This window comes from Ahaetulla prasina, chromosome 1 (genome assembly GCF_028640845.1).
Source record: "Ahaetulla prasina isolate Xishuangbanna chromosome 1, ASM2864084v1, whole genome shotgun sequence".
Lineage (NCBI taxonomy): Eukaryota > Metazoa > Chordata > Lepidosauria > Squamata > Colubridae > Ahaetulla > Ahaetulla prasina.
Window position 1 is genome coordinate 150000866 of NC_080539.1, and position 7059 is coordinate 150007924.

General features: G+C 39.7%; 1 long non-coding RNA gene across 1 annotated transcript; it reads left to right on the forward strand.

Moving 5' to 3' along the window:
• Positions 1-3299: 3299 nt before the first annotated feature.
• On the forward strand, positions 3300-6796 carry LOC131195790 (uncharacterized). The gene is made up of 3 exons (XR_009154548.1): positions 3300-3385; positions 4802-4964; positions 5643-6796. It is a non-coding gene; the product is annotated as an uncharacterized LOC131195790 (long non-coding RNA).
• Positions 6797-7059: the final 263 nt, after the last annotated feature.

Consider the following 7059-nt stretch of genomic DNA (forward strand, 5'->3'; position numbering starts at 1 on the left):
CAAGGAAAGATGATATATGGGAAGGCAATAATAATATTGATTAATGTGGGAATCTTTCTGTGGTTGACAGTTATAACTATAAATTCTATACCCTGGGCTGACCAGCTGATGAATGCACTAAAATTAATAATTCATAAACTGATCATGCCTATTTACATATACAGTTGTATATAATATTATTTGTGGGGGAAATGGATATTATATTCATGTATAGTGAGGGAATATGATGGTTTGGGCATCAGAAGGAATTTCCTCCTTAATAAATAGAAATAGGAGATTGAAATACATGCTCAGCAGAATCATATGTTACAGTTTTTGTTGGATTCTTTCACTCCTGATTCTGTGGCTGGGTGTATTAAATCACACTAAGCCATAATTTGCTTTAATCCCTGATCAGCCACAATGCCTGGGTTCACTCATGGATTCAACAATAATCCATGGTTCACAAACCATGCTTTTCTGGCTTTATATGAAAGAGTAAGCCCAAACGAATATAACCGTAATCTGGTTTTGTGCTATGTGTAGAGCAGCCTTTACATGTGAGACAACAACCTTGGAATGTTTTCTTTAGGAATATGAAAATCTTGAGCACAGTCTTATCTACTAACCGCCTTCTAATTTAATGGTCTAACTGAATTATTTTGTCTTCATGGGCAAAAGTAAGAGTCTGCTGCCTTTAGTATAATTATTTATTTATTAAATGTACTTTAATAAATGTATTTATTATATGAAAAATAGGAAGGAAGGAAGGAAGGAAGTTTAAAAAATATAAGATGCACTTGGTAACATTTTGGTCGACAGAAAACTGGCAACTGCTTTTTCTCCAATGCAGTGGAATATCCTGCATGCAGTTTCCAAGATATGACCCTGGCACCTCTGATTATGTCTGTCAAAGACTTATCAGAATCAAGTCATTGATGGGAAGATTTTGATAAGACATTTACGACACCAAACTGAAGTCCAAAGACTGTATAATGTTCCTAACAATCTTGGTTGTGTGTTAATAGGTTTCCTGGAATACGCTCTTGGTTCTTATATATAAAATCTATGTGTCTCTACATTTTTTCATCATTTTGACCACATAATAAAGTTGGTGTTTCCGTAACAACAGGAACAAAATAGAACATATTAGTCTTGTGAAAAACATTCCATTTGAAACACTTACCGTAGTCATGTTGGAAGGGTATGTATGCTTGTGTTTATTTAGAACTGTATCTAGCTTAATATTTTCAAAAAAAAAACAAAAATAAAATTCCATTGTCCTTTTCACAGAAACATAAAGCCATACAAGCATAGCAAATGCTCTCAATATAGTTTCCCTAGAAACATTACATTTTTCCTTTTTAAAAAATAAAAACAACAACAACCACACTCTATTGCAGATATTTAGTTTAACGGCTACATTTCTGACCTTCTTTTTAATTCTTGTTTACTTGTCTCCTCTGAGGTGGGAGAAAACAAACTTTCCCAGGTGGAGTCTGGGGAAGGATATTTATGGAAATCATTTTTAATACGTTTCCCAGAATTTATTTTCGCTGTGTTCAGCAGGAAATTAAGCTTCCCCCAAAACAGGCCCATCTGAAAAGCTATTTTTGTCCCTTCCAGATTGCAACGTCAGTTCATTCATGCTTTTAGACAAATAGACTGTTTGGCCTAAACTAGGCAGAGATCAAAGGTAATTGGGCTGGTAAGTCTTGCTGGCTTCTGACAGCTTTGGGCCCTTTGATCAGACACCTTATCAGTTCCAGGAGGCATCTTTCCCCCACATCCACGCCCTACACACTTAAAAAAAAAAATTGTCTGAGGCAGGAAATGATTGAGCTGATAGCAGCTTTCTGGGCCATAATTCATGCCACTATGCTTGACAGCAGATGAAAGGATCACTACTTATTTACCAGTAATAACTGACTAGTCTCTGCCTTCATTATCATAACAAATTATACGGTAAGTCTCTCTCTTCCTTATCTGTGATTTGTAGAATGTAGATGCAGATGACAGGCAAGCTGGTATGCTACTTATTTATAGGCATAGCTTATATTGGTACAGAAGATTTTTTTTAAGGACTGTGCTTTCAGGTAAATTTATAATAAGAGTACAAATATCCCCAAATGAGATGTTTTCGGTTATCCTTGGGTTTGAAAATAATCTAAGATTTTTCCAATCGTAATACGAAAAAATCCTTAAACCTTATATTTCAAGGTATAAATTGTTACAGCAGTTCTGTTACAATAGCTTACCACACCAGCAGACAGACTTATAAAACAAAAATCTTTGCCTTGAAATTAATAGTAACATAACATAATAACAGAGTTGGAAGGGACCTTGGAGGTCTTCTAGTCCAACCCCCTGCCGAGGCAGGAAACCCTACACCATTTCAGACAAATGGCTATCCAACATTTTCTTAAAAATTTCCAGTGTTGGAGCATTCACAACTTCTGCAGGCAAGTCGTTCCACTTATTGATTGTTCTAACTGTCAGGAAATTTCTCCTTAGTTCTAAGTTGCTTCTCTCCTTGATTAGTTTCCACCCATTGCTTCTTGTTCTACCCTCAGGTACTTTAGTAGTATTGAACAAAACCTCAGAACCATAACTTCTGATGAGGAAGGAAAATAAGTTTTAAAGTAGCACCTCTTACTTTCAAGCACCCTCCAGATCAGGGGTGAAATCTAATTTTTTTTGCTACCTGTTCTGTGGGTGTGGCTTGGTGGATGGGTGTGTCCTGTGACTTAGTGGGTGTGACCAACTCAATGTCACTCACAGCCATGCCCACTCAGTCACCCCCCCCACCAAGCCACGCCCACAGAACCCAGTAGGGAAAAAAATTAATTTCTGCCTTTTCCCTTTCCCTCGCCATCTGTTCTCCCTTCAACTAGGCCCCAGAGCCGCCACCTACCTCAACGGGGTGGCGGAATGCACCATACCCCAACTCCGGCCTTTCTCCAGAGCTGCCGCCCACTTACCACCTGCTCGCCGCCTGCTCGCCCTTCGCCTTTGGTCAGGGGCCGGGGCCCAGGGACGCCCCATTCCCTGAGGCCCCGGAGTCGCCCCCTGCTTGCTGCCTCCTCAACCGGGTTTGTCACGGAGCCGCTGCCCGCTCTTCCTTCATCATGTGGCATATACTTACTTTCCTCCAGCGGCTGGCTGCCAGGAAAGGCAAGCATCCAAAAGTTACCGGAGTTGCTCTCCTTGAATATGCTGCCTTGTTCTATGCGCCGGCTGCACAAGCGCACACCGAACCTGTCACTGATAAATAAATGAAATAAACGGTATGCGCTTGCGCAATCAGTGCATGGAACAAGCAGCAATGGTGGCAGCATATTCAAGGAGAGGGACTCCAGTAACTTTTGGACGCTTGCCTTTCCTGGCAGCCAGCCGCTGGAAGAAAGTAAGTATATGCTGCATGGCGAAGGAAGAGCAGGCGGCGGCTCCGGGACAAGGCTGGTGTCAGGGAATGGTGCATTCCCCGACCCGGTTGAGGCAGGCGGCGAGCAGGGGGTGGCTCTGGGGTCTCAGGGGAATGAGGTATCCCTGGGCCCTGACCAAAGGCGAAGGGGGAAGGCCGGAGTCGGGGAATGGTGCATTCCCTGACCCGGTTGGGGCAGGCGGCAGCTCCGGGGCCTTGGGGAATGGGCCCCAGCCCCTGACCTAAGGGCGAGCAGGTGGTGAGCTGCCTTCCTGGTGTTCCGGTATCTAGCTTGCGAAGGCTGGACTGCAGGCCATTGAGTGGTTCGGGGGCGTGGCCAGCCAGCAATTGCTACCGGATTGGCAAACCAGAACCAATCTCTGCTACCTACTCTCCCGATCTGGTCCGATCCGATAGCAATTCACCCCTGCTCCAGATCCTCCAGTATAAGAGAGCCTCTTTTTCTGGAGATGGAAGAAAGTGAATCAAGCTCTATCAATTTCAGGTATTTTATGAAATAGATAAAAACCTCTACTTACAATAAACAGAGTCATAATAAATTGATAAATGTGTCATTTTTATGAAATAGAAATATTGTCCATTTATTTAAGTTTAACGTAGATCTGGGGTCTCCAACCTTGGCAACTTTAAGCCTGGCAGACTTCCACTGTCAGAATTCTGGGAGTTGAAGTCCGCCATGCTTAAAAAAGTTGCCAAGGCTGGAGACCCTGACGTAGATAAGCTAACATTAAACATTACATTAAATACAAAGCATTTAAAATAAGATTGTAATGTATTTCTCATTTCTATTCAGAAAAGATTAAATGCACACAGAGGCTTTGACTTTTTGGTCTAAAGCAGTGGTCACCAACCAGTGGTCCGCGAGAAAATTTTGGTGGTCCGCAGAAAAATTATTTGCATTTTTTATATTGCACTAAATACTATTTATCTTTTTAAAAAATTCATATTAGTGGTCCTCAGGATTTAAAATTATGAATTTAGTGGTCCTTGAGGTCCGAAAGATTGGTGACCCCTGGTCTAAAGCTTTCAAAAACATGGTGTGGCTTTTTGGGGGGAGGTTCTGAAATCTTTTGAGTTAGTCTATTTGTAGTGTTTCTCAATCTTGGCTGCTTGAAAAGGTGTGGACTTCAACTCCCAGAATTCCTCAGCCAGCATGACAACACCTCTTCAAATTGTCAGTGTTGAGAAATACTGCCCTAGAGGATCAGATCCAAGCAATTTATTTCGGAAGACATAAAAAATAATAATAAAAAGTTCAAAGTAGAACTACATGAGACATCTCTATTTCATTAAATGTTTTGGGTGATGAAATACTTATGAATCTACTGTGTATGCCTACAATGAAGCTTAATTCATAATTTTATGATCTTAATGCAGGCCTGCAACAGTGGGTCCCATATCACTTGCAAGTAAATGAAGGAAAACAGGGACTTGTCTAATGGAACAGGGTACTTTAATTCCTTATATCTGAATGTTAATAACCCATAATTATACGAGAAGCAGTTTGCACATGATCCTTCTGCTCACCAGGTGTTATAAGGTATGACCAGGTTTGTTTGTTAGTGTGTGTGTGTGTAGACAGTTGAAGGGACACAGCATCTGGTTTGTGGTCCTTTTGAAACCTGCATATGTGTGCATGGCCAGAATACACTTCCTTGGAGAACCTGGCACCTTGACTTGGTAAGACAGGTAGATTTAATTCCAAGCAGAGTATTGTTTGTTGCCAGGTCCATTACAGAATAGGACAATTAAAGGCACAGAAGTCAGTCTTCTGTTGAGTCTGGTAACTCTACCTCTTCCCAATAATTGCTGTCAGGTATTTATGTATAATTTATTGGTCCCTTGGAGAGAACATCCTGGTAAACAGCCCTGGAACTGATTGATTAATTCTTTCAGATAAGTGTCAAGATTGATTAACTAATTCCATAATAATTTATTCCCCTATGAATAAAAGATGGACTGAGAGATAAGAGGCATAACAGCTGGGTATAAGTGATTATGGCAACAGCCATGTCTGCAATAACAAAAACTGTAGTTCATCCTTACATCATCATGGTATGTAACATAAGTTCAAGCTTAGAAACAAGAAATTAGTGTGTTGTACTAACATAGCATTTCAATGGATTCTGAGAATGAAGATTAATTCAGATTGATCTCATTGTTGTTGATATTTCTTTACATGAAATATAAATATGAAATTATTGTTTTTAATTTCTAGATTAAATTAGGACACCTTGAATCTTCATCATCATTATCATCTCCTTTTAATGACCCCATAATACCTTGTGGGATGCAATCTGAGCAACTGAATAAAACTGAATGGAACTTATAGGGCGGATGCCCTTCCTGTTGCCAATGCGGAATTTTATTCAGCAGATATATTCTCATCGTGCCCAGAGAGAAATACCTGCCTCTACCTAGGATCGAACTCAAAGCCTCTTGATTGTGAGGCAAGAGAGCTCCACCTCTAGGCCACCACACCACTCACACCTTGAATCTTTATAAATATGGATAATCATTGGACAGTGGGAAAGAGATGCAAAATATCTCTAGTGCTATCTAGTGGTCTCATCTGGATTTTTGTAGCCCCTATCTGTATTCCTACTTTTCTACAAGTCATGACGAAACAAATATTTTTCTGAAGGATGGAAAAATACTGATTTTTTTTTAAGGCAAATGCTAGGGGATGCTATGGTATTTCTCTGCTTGCACCACAATGACTTTCATTTTTACTGAAAATAAATCTGTGTTGGAATTCTCTGTCATCTTTAGTTCAACCCTCAAGAATGCTCCTGCAATCTTTATCATTTTGAATCTGAGTCAATAATTGTTTTTCCATTAGAGTTAGCCTTTATTTTTGGCTACAAATTTGCATTCCATTATCAAGACACAGAAAAGAGTCCAGATCTTTGATCTTTCACACTTGTGCAGTCATGGAGAAAGTGGGTAAGTATACCTGGAATCATGTCTACGACATTTCAGATTTCTGTCTCATGGAGCAGATTCACCTTGATGACTCTGCTTTGTCTCAGCCTTTAGAACTCATACAATGACTGAGCAAAGATGATTTGGCTGCATCACTGAACTAAACTACATTATTGATCTTTTCAAAATCTTTGGTAACCAGAGGGCTCACAACAAAAGCCTAGCTATAGATGGACTCTGCACAATCATGCAAGAAAGTAGACATATTCTAGCAATAATCATGATTCACCTTTTGGTGCAGGTTGTTTTCTTTGCTTCATTTTCATATACATTTAAAGTAGCATAAAAATAATTGCATATACACAAAGCATCAGGCACAAAATTGCGGCGAGCCCATTCTTTCAAGGAAAGTAAGGGAACCTAAATCAATAGCAAGAGCAAAATATAACAAGGAAGGCATGCGATCCAGTATTGTTCAGATATTTGCTGCTCCAAAATATTGCAAATAAAGTCTGTGTTTCAACAAAACCTTATATCATCGGTGGTTCCTTGATATTTTACAGTTATTTTTATAAGATCACAATATTTTAAATTCTATTTTTCTGTTGAGAGATCTAAACATCTAATATATTTGGCCACTTGCATAATCTGGTGGCTATGAATATACAAAGTTTTAAGGTTAGCCTTTTCAATCTTCTCTTTAAGATTAC